General features: G+C 37.9%; 1 long non-coding RNA gene across 1 annotated transcript; it reads right to left on the bottom strand.

Moving 5' to 3' along the window:
• Positions 1 to 206: 206 nt before the first annotated feature.
• On the bottom strand, positions 207 to 14,653 carry LOC116567165. Its single transcript, XR_004276132.1, has 3 exons — positions 14,558 to 14,653; positions 8,526 to 8,528; positions 207 to 237 (listed from the first exon to the last, which is right to left on the bottom strand). It is a non-coding gene; the product is annotated as an uncharacterized LOC116567165 (long non-coding RNA).
• Positions 14,654 to 18,811: the final 4,158 nt, after the last annotated feature.

Raw genomic sequence — 18,811 nt, 5'->3', positions numbered from 1 at the left:
GAAGAGATGTATGTTATTCTAAGTCACCTCTAGTATGGTCACCACATTTGTGTCTCTGAGATAATATTCTCAAAGTCTTCGAATTTGGTTGCCAATGACTTATAATAGAGATTATTTTCAATTTTCTAATCTATTTCAATGAATTTTGACAAACCACAAAACAACCTAGCCTATAGTTATGAGCACATTGTTTAAAAAGTAATTTGAAGGACACCTGGGTGGCTCAGTGGGTTAAGCCTTTGCCTTTGGCTCAGGTTATGACCTCAGGATTCTGGGATCAAGTCCTGCGTCGGGCTCTCTGCTTGGCAGGGAGCCTGCTTCCCCCTCTCCGTCTCTGTCTGCCTCTCTGCCTACTTGTGATCTCTGTCAAATAAATAAATAAAATCTTTTCTTTCTTTTTTTTTTTTTTTAAGATTTCATCCACTTATCTGACATAGAGAGAGAGATCACAAGTAGGCAGAGAGGCAGAGACAGAGAGAGGAGAGAAGCAGGCTCCACACTGAACAGAGAGCCGGATGCGGGGCTCAATCCCAGGACCCTGAGATCATGACCCGAGCCGAAGGCAGAGGCTTAACCCACTGAGCCACCCAGGCACCCCAATAAATAAAATCTTTAAAACAAAATGAAGAGCAACTTATTTCATATATTATATAATTATGTATTCTCTTTTATAATGAAACAAAAAATTACATATCAAAGTCAAAATCCTATTTAGGTTTAAGGAAAGATGAGAAAAATACGTAAATAGTTTTATGCATCTAAAACTGGAAGTGAATGACCTTTTCTCCACCATAAATGTTGAACATAGATTAACTTAGATCATTTTTGTTATAATTAAGGCGTTTGGAAACAAAAGCCAGACACAGAGACCAACTAAGCAATCTCGTGTATTTTCTTTTTCTTCTAGTTGTTCTTTCTTCCATTTTTCCTATTGACATCCCATAGGAAAACTCCAAGAACACTTATATGTTAGATATTATTTTTCTTTTGTTTCTCAGAGAGAACTATTTCTATCTTTTTACTTTTTTTACCAACCCTCCTAGATAAGTCTGAGTCATCTGTGAGGAGGCAGGATGGGTAGTTACCCAAAGCATGAATGCCTAAAAACATACTTGCGTATACCATCTTCTTTTAAAAATCGTTCTTGCTAGCCTCATATTAGAAAAAAAAAAATACCATTATGGTAAATGACAATTTATGGGTCATCTGGAAATTGTTCCACCATGAGAAACATTGACTACCATATACTGCAGTCCATGTAAATAATATAGAAACCATAAATTATTAACTACATGAAATGCATACCACTGAAAATTAAAATTTTTAAAAAAGAGAGACAAATCGTAGGCAAACTATTTCTAGAATAGTGAAGTTAACCTGAAATGAAAAAGTTTGGGAATTCTTGAGTTCAACCTATCAAGAAACTCCTAAATTATGTGGCTTCTTCTAAACTGTTAATGTCCTGGCCAAGCAATGTATCTTCAAATTTTCCCTCCTTCTCCACAACCAAAAACACGGTAACTAAAGAAAACTAATAAACAAACAGAAAGAGACAACGTTTTTCTAAAGAAAATAAGGGATTTGGCGAACAATACGGAGACCAAGCCACAAAATGCTTGTTGATGGCACTCCATATCCTATTAGAATAACCCAGGACATTTTAGAAACTCAAGCTATAAGGTTTAGCACTCTGAACCTCTATTTTATTATTTAAATGCAATTAGAGATCCAATACTAGTAATTCTAGGTAGAATGACCCAAATTCTATCAGAAGTTGAGCAATTAGTTTCAGATGAATATATATTTTCAGAAAACAATTTATAACAGACTGCAATTTTCAGATCCTTTTGCACTAACTTAAAATTCATATTCAATTTTTTTGTATGCAATCTGTGTTCTTCTTAAATAACTTTTATCTTCGAACATGCTTTAAAATCCATCTTACTGGGGCACCTGGGTTGTTCAGTTGGTTAAGTGCCTGCCTTCAGTTCAGGTCATGATCCCAGGGTGCTGGGATTGAGCCCTAGGGCTCCCTACTCAGCAGAGAGCCTGCTTCTCCCTCTCCCTATGCCCTTCTTTCAGCTAGTGCTCTCTCCCTCTCTCTCTCAAATAAATAAATAAAATCTTGTTAGAAAATCCATCTTATTAAAGTCCCATGCAAACATTTTCTACATTTTCTCAAACTATTATCAGCACTCCTCCCCTGAATAGTAGGAGCCAACATGCAAGGTGTGGAACTCAGCAACTAAAGCCTCTTCCTTATATTTGAAACTGCTTAGTGACAGTCATGGCTGTTTATCAAAGAAATTTTTTCTCACACTTTCTGCTCTTTACCTCTTACATCAATGTTTTGAGAAGCTCTCAGCACACAAATCTCTACAAATAAATCTGTAATCCAGTTGCAAATGCACTAAAGCTTGAGATCATCAATCAAACAAAGGACACACAAAGGCAAGCAGGAATTCCCGAGTCAGCACAAAAGTAAAATCTTCAGATGCAACAAAGGAGTGGAGAACTAAAAGAGGGACCCTCACGCCAATGTCCCAATTGCTGATCCCACTTCAGTCTTCTTTTCTTGTTGTTGCATTTAAAAAAAAAAAAAAAAAAAAAAGTCCTTCCCTTGTATTCAAGACATGTCAATGATCTGTCACAACAAACAGATCCAGATGGAAAAACCAAAATTGTTCTCCAATTCACACTACAGAATGGACAAAAGGGCTTAGGTTTAATATCCACTACTACAAAAACAAGTCTCTTAGGTACCCTTGCATTCTTCATCTTTAAAAAATCTTACTTTCAACATGTGGAAGATTGGGCCACATTGGGCTGTTATTTGTAATAGGTCTTGCCCTTTTTCTCTCCTACAGGACTCCATAGAGTGATGAGCAAATGCATTCCCCTTACAGTTAAAGGGTTTGGAAATTAAAACTATCTGCCCAGAGGTAGATAAGTAAAATCTCACTTTATGAAAGCTTTCCAGATGTCTTTACATCCGCCTCTTTCCCTTGAGGCAAAGAAGAACCAATGAGAGAAATCCTGATGCTTTAAATAATTCTCTTTCTGTCTGGCAGTTTTTCCTACACAAGTCAAGGTCTGTGTATGATGCTGCTCAGAGCTGTCTTGGCAGCCTGGTGTTCACTGTCACATGCATACTGTGAGGACTCAAACATTTTGTTTCTTCTAAGCTCAACAACTACCACTGAATGTAAACTTAGTTGTTTCGACATGGGAAATCATAACAGGCGGAGAAATTTCAATTAAACAAACCATGCTCGTTTCCAAACACTCCCTAAGGCCAGATCCCCAGGATCAGTCAAACATAAATGTCATTTCAATCACTGTAAATACATCGCTAACACATGCAAAAAATCTAAAGTAGTCATCTCTTTTTTTTTTAAGTTGAATGACCTATCAATAATAATACCTTATTGTTGCTTAAACCCTGTCTCCAAGGATTTCAATATGTTTAATCTACCCTAGGCCACTGAGGTCTTAGGTAGGATATAGATAGAATTCGTACTGTGTAAATTTAAGCAACAGCACTTAGAAATCAAGTAGCAATCAAGAAGAGTGAAGCAGGAGTGAATCCAGTAACGCACACAGAACGACAGAGTGACTGTGATGTGCTAGGTATAGAAGAGCCAGCACACTTGAGCAAGCAGAAAGGACCTATGGGAGCCAATCGAATGTGTCCTTTTCCACTGGTAAGCAGGAAAGCTGTGTTCCCATTGCTCAGATGGGTAATCAGATGACCTCAATAGTATTGGAAGCTTTGGGACCTGAAAGTAAATAATACATTTAAATCCAACTTTTATTTCCTCTTCACTAACACTCAGCATGATGTCTTTCTTAAAGCATAGAATAGATCTATGTTTTAATTTCACTTGGAATTCATTGGTGACTCTTAGATGCAAAAATAATAGTGGTAGACACAATGTATCCAATTTTAAAACAAGACAGGCTATTGGAGAGTGCTTTCCCCAATCCTCCCATTCATAAAAAGACAACAGAGACAGAAATGGGTGACCTGAGTTGCCCCAAACTATATAAAGAATTAAGAGACAGAATTAAGACTGGAAGCTAGATCCACTAGTTTTATGTCCTTTCTACTACTCCTCACAGTGACTCATAAACAAAGCCTGCCTTTACGAGTTTATTATTTCCTCCTTTGTGATATCAGGCAGTGAAGAATCAAGGAATAATTAAAAGTGAAACATTTAGAAAGAAGAAAATATCAATAAACCTTCTGACTGTCTGGGTACATTGGAGAAATTCATTCCAATATTTAGGGAATGTTGCTAGTTAATACCCACTACTCTCTATTATACAACATCATTCCTCCTGATTCTTAAATTTAGACAAATAAAACATTCCACAGACATGAGATTTGCTATTTGAAAACAGAACTTCTAGGTTATGCTAATTTTATGTCTTTTAACTCCTCTAAGTCATGTAAAAAACTTGCGATTATATCCAAATGTTTCTCCTTTCTAAAGTACAAGTTTCTTCTGTCTCTCTCTCTCTCTCTCTCTCTCTCCCGCCACCCCCACCTTTAAATTTAAGAGCTTTGTTAACAGGTGCTTCCATTTGGTTGACTTTTTGGAAAAAAAAAAAAAAAAGTTGTAAATTTTTATTACAAATTAAAAATGAGATTAAAAAAAAAAAAAAAAGCGCAACTTGACCAGACATGAAACAACTTAAAAAGTCAGCTCCACCCTTCTCAACATCTGGAGAGGAATTTTGGCTTGTGGATGCTGCTTTTGTCTCTCTGCCATCACGTGGTTTGGGGTTTCCTGGGCATTTGCTTTGGTAAGTGAAGAGGTGTTGGTACTGACAATGAAGGGGCTGCTAAAGCCTCTGTACTATCTCATGTCCCTGTTCTGGTCGCCCCGATTTTCCTTGTCTTCTTTGTTGCCTTTGTCTATAGGCTCTCCAGTGAGGAGTGTCCCTGTGGAATCCTGGACTATGGCCCCGGTAGTCGTCTGTGTCGCCGGCCTGCCTTGCTCTGCTGCACCCTGCTGTCCTCGCCCTGCCTCACTTCTGCAAGGAGGCCTGGAGCACCGTGGTGGGGCCCACAGGGCCTCTGTGCAGGGGAGGGGGACGCTGTGGCCCGTGGTGGGGGCAGGGCGGCGCTGTTGGACCTGGCCTGCAGCAGCTGGCTTCCAGTCCCTCACTCTCGTCATTCTGCTGGTAGCTGGTGCAGGTAATTGCATCTGCATCCCCTGCAAGGTGGCCAGCGCCTCCCCTGGTTTGGGTATGCTACGTATTTACTGCCTTGCCCTGGCATTTACTGCTCTGCCGCCGCCTTTGCTCCAACAAGGTCAAGTCCTACACTGCCAAGGCACTTCTTGGGGTTCTTCTTTATGGCGGTCTGCTCTACAAATACATCATCCTTGGGGTCATTTCTGTGGATGAAACCATATCCATTTTTTACCTGGAACCATTTCATGGTTCCCAAAACCGTCCTCGAGGTCATGCTGTTGTTCCCACCTCAGTTCCCTGCACTGCAACACATAGCGGTGGGATTGGTGTCCCCGCGTTAAGGCAGGGCGGCGGGGCTGCTGGGGCTCTGCCTCGCTGACCCTGACCGTGGGCACGGTGACCCGCACCGGCGGCTGGGTGGCTCTGCTCCTTCCTCCCTGGTGTGAGGGTAACGACCTGCCCAAGCAAGGGGCTGCTCAGAGCTCTCTGCTGTCTGCCCTCTGTTCCTGCTCCAGCCACCAACTAAACTCTGCAACAAGTTTCTTAAATGGCCGTCACATTGGAACTGTGGTCTAAAAATAATGCCTCCTTTCATTCTTCAGAATTTGTACTAAGTTGGAGAGAAACCATAACTTCTTAAAGGAATAGAGATGGGTTTTAATAAGGACTGTTAGCTGTGGAAACATATATTGTGTTGTAAATAAGGACCATCTCATATTAATTTGTTTATTGGATAGTGGAAAGCCTTTAGGGTAATTAGTTTTTTGTAACATTGAGACAGAACCCAATTCTGGTAAGTCTTATTCTATAATTTCTATCTTCTGTTCAACCTGTATTAAAACCTTCAGGTAAAATAAGATTTCTAACGACTACTGTGTTTAGCCTTGCAATATATATTGAATTTAAAATCATATTCAGTACTTGAGCCTTCTAGGTATGTTATGCAAATTTTATTTTTCAAGAAAACTTGGAGTGGTTGTTCCAACATAATGAATCAAATGCAAATTTTTCTGTTGAGAATACATCTGTGAATTTTAGAGATATTATGGATTCCCTGAGGCACATTTATTATAGTTTTTGAGGCCTAGAAATGTGCAGTGTCTTACATTACAGGGGAAGAGGAGACATAACTGGTTTTATTTCTTACTACTGTGTAAAATAGTTTACTGAGCCCTTTGTAAACACAGTATCTTTCTAACAGCATATTTTCCTCTTACTGATGATGTATTTCACAAGCAAAGCCTTTAAAGATAATAGGTTCTCCAGACTGAAAGTGGAAAGCAGGCTTGACGTCTGACTTGAAAGTAACTATGATAAAAGGTCAGCAGACATCATCAATATCTGATGATTTCTCATCAGTGCCTCACAAGGCAATTTCAATCCAACAAATATATATTGACAGCTTACTCCATAGTGTGTCAAAACCAGTTCTGGGTTATTACCATTTCTGTTCATATGCTCAAATAAACAAATTCCAAAATAGCTCGATGGTGGAGATGCCTCGTCTAGGCAGAGGAAGGAACAGTCTCGGTAACTATATCTGATTTCCCACACCAAAGGAGGGAAAGCAATATAGGCTCTCCCATTTTTGAAGGGTCCTACGGAGCAAATCTAGTTGACTGTCAAAATGCAGTATTATATTATACTAGCCGGAAAGTAAAAAATTTTGTTTGGGATTTTTGGTTTCATGTGTTCTTTTGGATGCTTGGAAATTACTCACGGTGACAGTTCTTGTGAAAAAAACTGAGGGTTCTCCTTTCTTCTTAAAGATTTTGCCATGTTCTTGGCATGCCTGCGTGGCTTAGTTGGTTAAATGTCTGCCTTCAAATCAGGTCATAATCCCAGGGTCCTGGAAATGAGTCCCACACTGGGCTCCCTGCTAGCAGGGAATTTGCTTCTGCCTCTGCCTGCCACTCCCCCTGCTTGTGCATGCTCTCTTTCTCTGACAAATAAATAAATAAAATCTTGAAAAAAATTTACCATGTTCCATATTTTTAAGACAAGCTCCGTTAAAACATCAGGAAAAAATCTTGCTATTTCCCTTGAAAAAACATAAAGAGCAAATGAGCAGTTTCTCTTGTGTGCTCAAAGAGCTTAAAATAAGAATGAGTTTCACAAATAGAAAGGAGACTGAACGAGAAGAAAGGAACAAACGTGAAACCCAAGAAAGCTTACTCACTTATCTCATGTCAAGTTGTCAGTAAGTGAACAATTCACAGAAATAAGAGCTTAATGGTGGCCAAATTCTCATTGCACATCAGTTTTTAAGTGGATAGAACATTGGATTAATAACGAGCCTGCAGATAACTTTGGGCACGAGAAAGTCTTTTGGTTCAAATACACTGATCAAATATTAACTAAGATCCTCTCTGTGCACAAAATTCAGATAGATACTATAATGGGATAGCTGTTTATTAAGGAAAATGTCTTAAAAACAGTTGAATGTGGAACTCAAATTATAAGTACTATATAAATTTATCTCTATGCTTCTTACTAGGCAAGGTAAAAAAAAAAAAAAGAGAAAGAAAAAAAAAAAGCAGAAAACAGAAATGGAATAAGAAACAAAAACTCATGTTTAAAAGTGAACATCAATTCACCTGTAGGTCCCAGAGATGGAAGTACAAAATACACTATTTTAGTTTTATACTTATTTGAGGTATTTCTATATTGTCCAAAGTTAAGTCAGTTATTTAACATACAGTGATTTTTCTAAAAATAATTGTCATCCTACATATTATATTTTAAAGAGTTTATTATGAAAATGAATGTCTCTGACATATGGGTCTATACTCTGAATAATAAGGCATAGCTTGGAAAACACGTGAATGGTCAATAAAATTCTATGTATGATGTTCTAAACCTTTAAATGAATCCTAAAAGAAAGAAATTTTTTTCCCTTATTTTAACGTTAATCCAAGGCCTTTGGAAATTCCAAATACAGAGTAAATAAACACAGTGAATATAACAAAAATACATTACTTCTAATTGTTTCTAAGAAATTTTCTTGAATTTCACTATCTCACACTATACTACACAGGACCACATTGGATTGAGTGGAGTTATAATATTGGAAATAATCATTAAACCAAATCTTAGCCACAGATCAATAAATAAGATGTAGAACTGTGAGAAGTCAGAGAAGATTACCACATGTTCAAATTTTTTAAATATCTGTTGAATACCAAATCTGTGCAAGTCTCTGACTTATATAGAAAGTATATAAAAACCAAAGTTCTGGGAACCTGGGTTGCTCAGTCCATTAAGTGTCTGCCTTCAGCTCGGGTCATAAACTCAGGGTCCTGGGATCAAGTCCTACATGGGACATCCTACTCAGCAGGGATCCTGTTTCGCCCTCTCCCTCTACTGCTCCCCCTGCTTTTATTCTCTCCCTCTCTCCTTCTCTCTCTCTTGCTCTCTCAAGTAAATGAAATCTTAAAAAAAAAAAAGTTCTATATTCAGTATATAAAAATCAAAGAGAAAAGTTTTGACCTTGAGGAGCTTATGGTTTAATGTAAGGGGTATGCATAACTGTTAGGAGAATTAGACATTCTGAGATAAAGACAGTTATTACCAGTCTTAGAAGAGGACTTCAAGAGAAGACCTTGAGATGAATGGTTACAGGAATTGGGATAAAATTAGCCCAATGGCAGGGAAACAGAGGCAAAATCTGCATCCCTTGAATGGAACCAACTTTCAGAGATGACATAAATTCAGAGCAAACATAATAGATAGCAAGTGTGGGCAACAGTAGAATGGACAGACACAATGACATCATGTGTCATGAACTGGGACATCAAAAAATCTGCTCCAAGATTGCATGCAGAACAGAAGGAGAACTTATCTTATTCCAGTACCCTTCATAAGAAACAACTGCAGCAACAGGTAGGCAAGAAGTACCCAGTATGGGTGTCCCAAAGACCTCATGCCCTGAGGACAGAGGTACTACAAAAAGTAGGAAGGAGCTGTTCCCACTTGTAGAATCGGAAAGAGCTTCAAGAGGAAAGATTTTTTTTTTTTTTAACCAAGACTTGATTTAGAGTTTCAGACAGGTAATAAGATTGAGAAGAACATGCAAGTGCCCATAAAAATCAGGTGGGTTAGAAATATATTGTCAGAACAGAGAGTCCATTGCCGCAGGCTAGTGAAGGGGCCAGAGTGCTGCGCAGACACACCAGCTGGGGAGCTGGAAGCCAAGGACACGGTGTGAGTTGCAGGTACACAGAGTGGTAGAGGCAGCCCCTGTGGTTGGGAGATTTATTGTTACAAACAAAATAGTAAATTGATTGAGCAAATAACTGTGTCTGTGTATGTGTGCACAAGTACATGTGCCTATGGAGAAGGAGAAGCAGAGACAGGAAAAAGTCACCAGGTTTCTCGCTGTCAGAGAAGGATTTACAAACACAGAGTGAGAGGAAGAAGAAAGAATCTTCAGAAGAGTTTAAATAAGAGATATTAGGGAGCACACGGGTGGCTCACTTAGTTAATCATCCAACTCTTGATTTTAGCTCAGGTCATGGTCTTGGGGTGGTGGGATCAAGCCCCACATTATGCTCCTCACTGGGCGTGGATCCTGTTTAAGATTCTCTCTCTCCTTCTGTATCTCCCCCTACTGCACGCACTCTCTCTTTCCCTCTCTCCCTCTCAAAAAAAAAAAAAAAAAAGAGAGAGAGAGAGAGAGATTGGTATGAACTCTTTTCTTTTCTTTTTTTACAACACTCAGATACACAAGGAATAAAGATACAGAGATAAGCACCTACAGGTGTACAAATATACATACATGTATTTCCTAGTTTTGTTTTCTGAGAGGTACTTGAAGGAATGCCATCCCAAAAGCTGTGAACACAGTAAGTACTCAGAACTTGATTTCTGAATACCATCCTACATATTTAAAAGAATCAGAGCTTTTTGAGAAAATGGCTGATTCCAAGGCTGGGGTGAGACAAAAGCAAGATAAGCCTGAGACATCTTATTATGCCAAATAGCAAGACAATGCAAGAAGACACGAGTTAGCTTGAAGGAGCCCAATCTAGGACAGTTTACATAAAAATAAATAACAAGAATAATAGATTACTAGCTCATTGAATAAAGTAGGAATTTGTAGGTCCACATATACTAAACTAAAAAATAATAAAATAAAAATAAAGTCCATATAATATAAACAAATAAATAACAAATAAATAAATAAATAAAAAGGAAAAGCTCTCTCTTACAAGGGAATGGCCACTAACAAATGAAGACAATTAGAATGTCCCCCATTTGACAACCATTACAGATTAGTGGCTAATTCCAGAGGAAGTCATCAATGGATGGTAAGGCTGGTCAGCAGTTTGATAAGTAACAAGAAAGCAATGGAATACCGGAATTTCTACTAAGAGGAAACCAAAAAAATTAAGGAGGGGAAAACAGAGATGCTTAGTATCTACCGACTTGACCAAGGGATTAAATTAATATCCTCAGTGGTAGAATAACTCTATTTATATTCCTACATTAAATGAGTTGAGAAGAGCCCAACATCATTCCTGTGCTATTTCTTCCCAGAATGCATGGTCTGAGTATGGTAGGAGAAAGCATCATCTGGACTCGTGTTGAGATTATCGAAGTCGTAAGAGACAAGGAAACATTGAGGAACTGTTCAGTCTGAACAAAACTGAAAGGACATGACCACTAGATGAAACATAGTTTTCTGGAGCACAAAGGGAAAAGCAACATTGTGGGAAACATTGGTGGAATTTAAATGCTGTCTGTGAATTGGAGCATAGTCTTGTGTCATTGATTTCCTGATCTGGAGGTCAGTATGGAGGTACTATAAGAGAGCGTCCTTGTTTTGGACAGGTAGACACTGGAATATTTAGGATAATGAGGTATCACAGTTGCAAGTTGCTCTCCAGTGCTTAGACAAATGACAATGGGTATATACATACAGCAAGGAAGGCCAATAGATCACAGACTGTATCTGGGACAATAGGATAAAGGAGTTCTTTGTACTATTGTTGTAATGTTTCTATAAGTTATGACTTCAAAATAAGGTTTAAAAAAGAAATGTGACTTTATATTCTATGACTCAATTTCATTTTCTATGTTGAGCCACATTTTACTGAAATGACAGAAAACGAATCACAGTAAATTCTAGGTTTTCTCTTCTCCAGGGATGTGTGTAACCTGGTGAGGACAGATGAGAAGGCAGACGTGGTGCCAGAGCATGGAGGCGTCTGACTCCTAGTCTTTGAGTCATCTTACCAGGCTTGCCTGGACTGAGGAATCCTTCACCCCCCACCCCAGCTTTCTTAACTGCTTCCATGGTTACTGCCTCTGGAAGTCCTCCCTTACCCTCTGCACGTGCCATCCATCTCCTGTGGTTGCCCTTCCCTCTCTTCTCTAGGCTCAGTGGACAACCATCTCTTTTCTACTTCCAAGGAGTGGCAAGTGACCTCTGTGAGACTAGTCCCTACTTGACCCTTCCCTCTTAAGTGTCTAGTCTTGTCACCTCCCACACATGTCATCTTCACTCACCTAGCCCTGGTTCCAGGGAAATAAGGGGAGAGAGAAGATTCAGCCTAGACTCTTACCCTACATGTAACGACAGTTACTTCTCAGAAAGTAACTGTAGTAAAAACTCTTTAATGGATTCAGATTTGGGAAGAGACATTTTCTCTTCTATTTTCAGCACTGAATTATTTTTCACTCATGATGGTAAACACAAAGTGAAGTATCTACTTGTGTCAGGCAGGCGAAGGAAGGATGTAAGTGGAGAACGTGAGGTTAGTTAACATGTTAGAACTGGCGTTAACCAAGTGATACTCATTCTGGGACCGCACTTGGAGAACCACTGGTCTAACCTAACATTGTCCAGAAATCAGTTTTCTGGGTTTATTGGTAAATTCAGAATGTCCTGGTTTTGGATATTGACCAGATCCAAGCCTTAACTCCTGGCTTAGTTTCTTACTGGCTCTGTTAACCTAATCAAGTCACATTCCAATAATTGTTTACTTTTACCAAATTAACCGAAATATAGTTATATAATATAGCACTATTTTCCTGAGGGATTGAATGTAAACGTTGTTATGGACAGAATGTTTGTGTCCCTCAAAATGTATTTGTTGAAATTCTGACCCCCAGGGTGATGCTATTAGGAGATGGGGCCTGTGAGAGGTAATTAAGGAGGAGCACTCATAAATAAAATTAGTGACTTTATAAAAAGACACAAGAGAGCTTGCTTCCCTCTCTCTGCTCTTTCCATCCCATGAGGATACAATGAGAAGTCGGCAGTATGAAACCTGGAAGAGGATTCTCACAGAAGCCAACCATGCTGGCACCGCAATCTCATTCTTCCAGACTTTAGAACTATGAGAAACATACTTCTCTTGTTGATATAGGCCACCCAGGCTATGGTACTTTGTTAAACAGCCTACATAAACTAGGTTAAATGCCATGTTGAATAAATGAAAAGGGTTTTATTTTTCATAGTTCCATCATGAAAATGTAGTGTGCTTACTTTGTGATTTTTCATAATTAGAAAAATGATGAAAAATAATGAATACTGTTATGCTGGAAATAAAAAAAAATAAAATAAAATAAAATAATAAAAAAAATAAAAATAAATAAAAATAAAAAGTAAACTTTAAGGTAAAAAAAAAAAAAAAAAGAAAAATGATGAAAGAAATCTCCAACTTTTATACAGATTGAAGCCATAAGTGAAATATTTATTGAGGAGAAGGTCCATTGCTTCAGTGGGCGATGAACTGTGTGAAGGCTGTGAGGAGGAGAGGGGTGGTCTGTCCGGGTGTCTGGGTAAAGCGTCCTGCACAGCACTAACGCTTTCAAATGCACACACACTGAAAACCATCCTCAAACCACACGGTCGAGCTGCGGGTACTAGACACACATCACAGCAGTCAGCCAGATCGTTGGACCGGTTCCTGTAAAGGCATCTTTCCCTTCAAGGGAAGTGTCTTGTGAATCACGAGTCTAGCTAGAGCTTTGTTCCTAAAAAAGCAAGGGACCATAGAAAAAAATCAAGCCAATGTAATAGGAAATTTTAATAAAACCTCTAGAATATTATGATGTATGTCTCAGTGCATCAGTCAGTTCAGGGTTGGCCAAAGAAATAGAACAAATTACAGGCAACTGGGTGGCTCAGTCAGTTAAGCTTCAGCCTTTGGCTCAGGTCATGATTCCAGGGTCCTGGGATTGAGTCTTTCATTGGGCTCCCTGCTCAGTGGGAAGCCTGCTTCTCCCTCTCTCTCTGCTCCCTCCCACTTGTGCATACACACACACACTCTCTCTCTCTCAAATAAATAATAAAATCTTAAAAAAAAAAAAGAAATAGAATCAAGTATACATTTATTATATAGAGATAGAGTCAAAGAGACAGAGATGGAGATATAGGGAAAAGGAGACAAGAGACAGACAGAGGGAGAGATTTAGTTGAAGGAATTTACTTATGTGATTGTGAGGACTGTTAAGTCCAAAATCTAAGGCAGACAAGTAGACTGAGAACTCAGGCAAGAGTCCTGTGCCACAATCTTGAGGCAGAATTCATTCTTCTCCAGGAAACCTACATTTCTGTTCTTAAGAACTGATTGGAGAGGCCCATTCACATTCCCAATGGTGACTCCTTTCCAAAGGCAGCTGACTGTAAATGTTAATCACCTCTGCAAAATACCTTTATAGCGACATCCAGACTAGTGTTTGACCAAAGAACTAGACATCATAGTGTAGCCAAGTTGACATATAAAGTGAATCATCACACTCAGTATCTTTCTAAGTTTTTTAAACTCTCAAAAAATTATTTTTGAAAAGAGCATGTGAAAACACGAACATGATATAGAAAATTACTATCCTATGTTTGCACTTCAGAAGCATACAAGCTTACGTATATGCCAGACTCTAAAACATACCTAAAATTATGCTCAGAATTTTATGACTTGCTGATGGAGCCTGTCCAAATACACATATATCACTGAGGTTTACTCAATTCTGACCTCTGATCCTAGAAGACTAAATAGGAAAGACAATTTTTTTAAAAAGTAAGTTAGTTTGGAAAATAAAGAGAGGGCTTACAAAAAAGATAGCAAGAGAGATGAAAAAGAAAGAAAAGATAAAACAGAGGCTTAAAAGTAAGCCTCCTTTAATTCTGTACAAGTAAGTAAGCTTTCCTTTAATTCTGTACAAGTAATGACTCCAGTTATATTTAGAGAAATTGTCCAGGATGGCATAGCTAATTACAATGAATTCAAAGTTATGGACAATTAGAATGTGTCCAGACACACTGTTTAAAAAGAAATATCAACTTCATAGGCAATAAAAGAAAGAGACCTCATTTGGGGTGCTTGGGTGGCACAGTAGGTTAGGCGACTGACTTTTGGTTTTGGCTCAGGTTTTGATCTCCAGTTGCAGGATCAAGCCCCGTTTGGGGCTCCACACACCCAGCCCAGAGTCTGCTTGGGATTCTCTCTCTCCCTCTGTTTCTGCTGCTCCCCTCCACATGTTCTTTCTCTCTTTAAAATAAATAAATAAATCTTAAAAAACAAAAGGGGGGGGGAGGGAGGAAGGAAGGAAGAAGGAAAGAAACAATTAAAAAAAATATTGCAGGGAACAGCATAAACTCTAATATCCTATGTATAGAAAAATAAGGGATCTGAATGAAACATAAATTCAAGACACCAATAAGTCTTTTTACCTTGCAAGTCTGCTTCTTTTCTTTCAGCCCTTGTTCTTCCTCTAACTCTCACTCTGTTTATCTCCCTTATGCATGACATTCCCTTTAAAGTTAATGAGGTTGGAAAGAAATCATGCAGTGAGCATTTGAGGGGGAAAAGGCAGGAAGGTTCAGATTAATTCACCATGAAGATCAACCACTTTTTGTCCACAGCCTTATCACTTTCCATTCTTGCATATGGAAAAACATATTCAGTACGTTTTCCACAAATTAATTGGTTTGACTTAATCCCAGCACAGCACTTTTCCTTTTAAGTAGGTTAAAGCACTTGAAATTTTAAGCTTTTACAGAATAATTTAAATATTTGACTTGTGGAAATGGCTTTCTTTACAAGTACATATAATTACATTTTACTGGAAAAAATGTTTTAAAAAAAATTTTTTTTGTTTTTTTGTTCCTTGAGTTTTCCCCTCAGAATTTAACTTTAAAAGCCAGAACCTGAGGTAGAAAGAGAGAAGAGAAAGAAAGAAAGAAAGAAAGAAAGAAAAGAAGGAAGGAAGGAAGGAAGGAAGAAAAAAATCCTTACAAATTAAAAAAAAAAATCCTTACAAATTAATAATTATTCACAGAAAAGTTGCAAATGGACAAGGAATAAGTGGAAGCAGAGGTGACGACCCCCAGGGTTTGTCTTCCTGATCCAGTGGTTATGTGACAGAGGACATGTGGGATTCAGTCCTTCAGAGATTAAAATAATGTGTTAATGGCTTAATCAATTATTTTCTTATAACATTGGTAGGTTATAAATAAAGATAACTCTGGATGATAACATTGGATGATAACATTGCTCAAAATATGTCTGTCATCTGATTTACATAAAATCCTTTAATTTTTCCCTGTAAAATAAGCTGGACAGGTAGATAATATTAACCTAATTTTATAAATTGGAAACTCATCACTAGTAAATTAATCACCTTGACTTAGAAACTTCACGGGTATAAAGGTGAGACCAAGATTTTGACTTCTGACTGAAAAATGTTGTTCTTTGCTGTACTCTGGGTGCCTCGTGTTTTATGTTGAGCTAATATTCCTGAGGACATTATGCTACAAGACAATCAGACAAATACATGTGATGTCTGTGACATGTGGAATCTGAAACAGACAAAACACAACCATGAAAGCAAAGAGTAAAATGGTGGTTACCAGAGGGTGGAGGAAATAAGAGAGATGTTTAAGGATATATGCTTGTAACCAGTAAGTAATTATGTCCTGGAGACCGAATGCACAGCACAGTGAATATAGACAATAAAACTGTACTATAGACATTAAACTTGTTAAGATTAGATCTTAATTGAAAGATCTAACATTAGAAGAAAGATAGTTATGTGATGTGATAGAGGCATCAGCTAACGTTACAATGGCAATCATCTTGCAATATAAGTGCATCAAATCAATATGCCATACCCCTTAAACTTAAAAAAAGTATGTCAAATACATCTCAATAAAACAATTTTATTAAAGTAAAAAAATAGGAAGGGCTTACTATGTGTGTGTGTCTAAATTTATTAATTCATATAATTTTCATATCCATTCCATGAGGGGGATTATGGAACTCGGACTGGAGCCCACAGACACTCAGCTTGCTAAAGTCAGAGCTGAGCTTTGCAAAACCTCTAAAGGGAGATCAGGGCTACCCACTTGGGTATATAGGCTCATTCTTATATCATTTTCTGAAAAAGCATGGAATCAATAGAAATTGTAGCACAAGCAGAGAGATATGAGGGGAAGAGAGACTAACATTTACTGTCCACATTTGTGGACTAGGTATGGGGCTTTTCATTTATTAATTTGACTCATTCAGTACTTAGCCACCAAAAATATTGTACTATTCCATTTACTCATCACAACCACTCTATACAATAGGCACTATTCCATTTGACAAATGAGAAAACTGAGACACAGTGTTGGTAAATAATTTGCCTAGTATCAGAATCAGGATTGAACTCCTAGTGAAATCCAACCCCAAAGTCATAATATTTTCACATTGGCATTCCTGCCTAACAGTCCATTTAAGTCAGCTGAGTAAATGCAGATATGATAGTGTTTGGCAATCAATCCAGGGCTACAAATAACTCACAGATAGCTCTGATCATTGCAGCAAAATTTGAGGTAGACCTCAAGGCACTTCATAGTACTTTTTGAACAGCCAACTTTTTTTTTTTTAATTTTTTTTTAATTTTTTATTTTTTATAAACATATATTTTTATCCCCAGGGGTACAGGTCTGTGAATCACCAGGTTTACACACTTCACAGCACTCACCAAAGCACATACCCTCCCCAATGTCCATAACCCCACCCCCTTCTCCCAACCCCCCTCCCCCCAGCAACCCTTGTGAGATTAAGAGTCACTTATGGTTTGTCTCCCTCCCAATTCCATCTTTTGAACAGCCAACTTTTCATGAGTTTTTTCCCTCACCTGTTCTACAACATTAACGCAGATTTTCACCCAGTGCTTCTTAGTCTTCCTTATTCAAAAGTTATTTCCTTTGCAATACTTTGGTAGATTTTTTTTTTTTTTTGTATGCCTAACACAGGTGATCTTGTAGCTGGCCATTTCTCACTTCGTGTCTCTCCCCCTGCCTGGCGACACACCCTTGTATGATAACAGTTAATTCTGTAGCATTCACCTGTGATGCCAGCACCTGTCACTGAAAGGACTTCAATAAACACATATTGAATGAACGTAAAGTAATCCTGAAAATGTTAGATTCATATTACAATGACTTCACCAGGTTATTGATTCTTCTTGTTAAACTAATATTGATTCTTCTTGTAAAATTTATATTTATCATCAAGGGATCAAAGTTCTTGTGAGAAGTCGGTTTTCAATGATTGCACAAAGCAATTAAATATCCAAACCTGTGATGAATCAGGCTTACAAGTAATCTTAAAATGTGAAATATTGGTGTTTCCTGATTGCCCGAACTATAGCATCTCTATTGGGAGTTCACTGCCTCGTTTGTTACATGCAGAATAAAATTACTTGCTTAGCTTTTATGTATCATGTATCAAGGAAATCATTTTTGACATAGGAGCCATTCAGTTTCTATGTCTTCATCCCTTTTCAGTTGTTCACTCAAAGCTCTCGATAGGGATAGATCACCCTAATGACTAAATAAGATGTTATATTGACAGCAAGATAAAACAAGTAAAACCTGCTGTAAGAAAAAAGTAGGTCTGCAACAATGTTTCTTCAATAATATCCTTAATTTTCCTTTTCTGCTTCTCAACCCTAAGCCTCCATCCACCACTACCAATAAAATAGCAGGTAATGAAAAAAAAAAAAACACAAAAGTCCCTCAAAAATATTAATGCTAAATCATAACACACCTAACAACAAAATATTTTTCCATCTCTAACGAATAAGTGGAAAAATATGGAAATTCCCAATCTGCTAGTGGTCAGGGTCTGAGACTAACCTAATGTAAACAAATGTGTATGTTAAGTCTATAGTAACTTGATGATCAGCATGGTTTGCCAACTTCAGAGTCTTAGACCTTTAACTAAAGCTATTCCTGCAAGAGGTTTCATTTTTTTGACACTAAATTTTTAGGAAATTGAACTGCACAAACAGGATGAATCAATGTATTAAATAAAAATAAAGGGGTAGCTTCAATTTATAATAATTGTTTAAAAAATTCTGAGTTGTTCAGAGCTAGTGGTTTTGTAGTGGCCAACAAGGATGCATACTTAAATTAACAACATTCCTTGAACCTAAATTCTCTTAAAAGTAATTCGCTTAGGAAGAAAGCAAACTGTGGAGAATGAGAGAGGGTCAGTGAGGCAAGGAATGACTGCTGATTCCAGCCTTCTCTATTTTCACATGGTGACGGCAGCAGAAGCAAAAGGGTTAGAGTCTTTGTTAGTGGAGGTAAAACTAAATAGGCTTGGGG

This window comes from Mustela erminea, chromosome 1, assembly GCF_009829155.1.
Source record: "Mustela erminea isolate mMusErm1 chromosome 1, mMusErm1.Pri, whole genome shotgun sequence".
Classification (NCBI taxonomy): domain Eukaryota; kingdom Metazoa; phylum Chordata; class Mammalia; order Carnivora; family Mustelidae; genus Mustela; species Mustela erminea.
The sequence above is the reverse complement of the archived record's forward strand: the minus strand, read 5'-3'. Positions and strand labels throughout refer to the sequence as shown.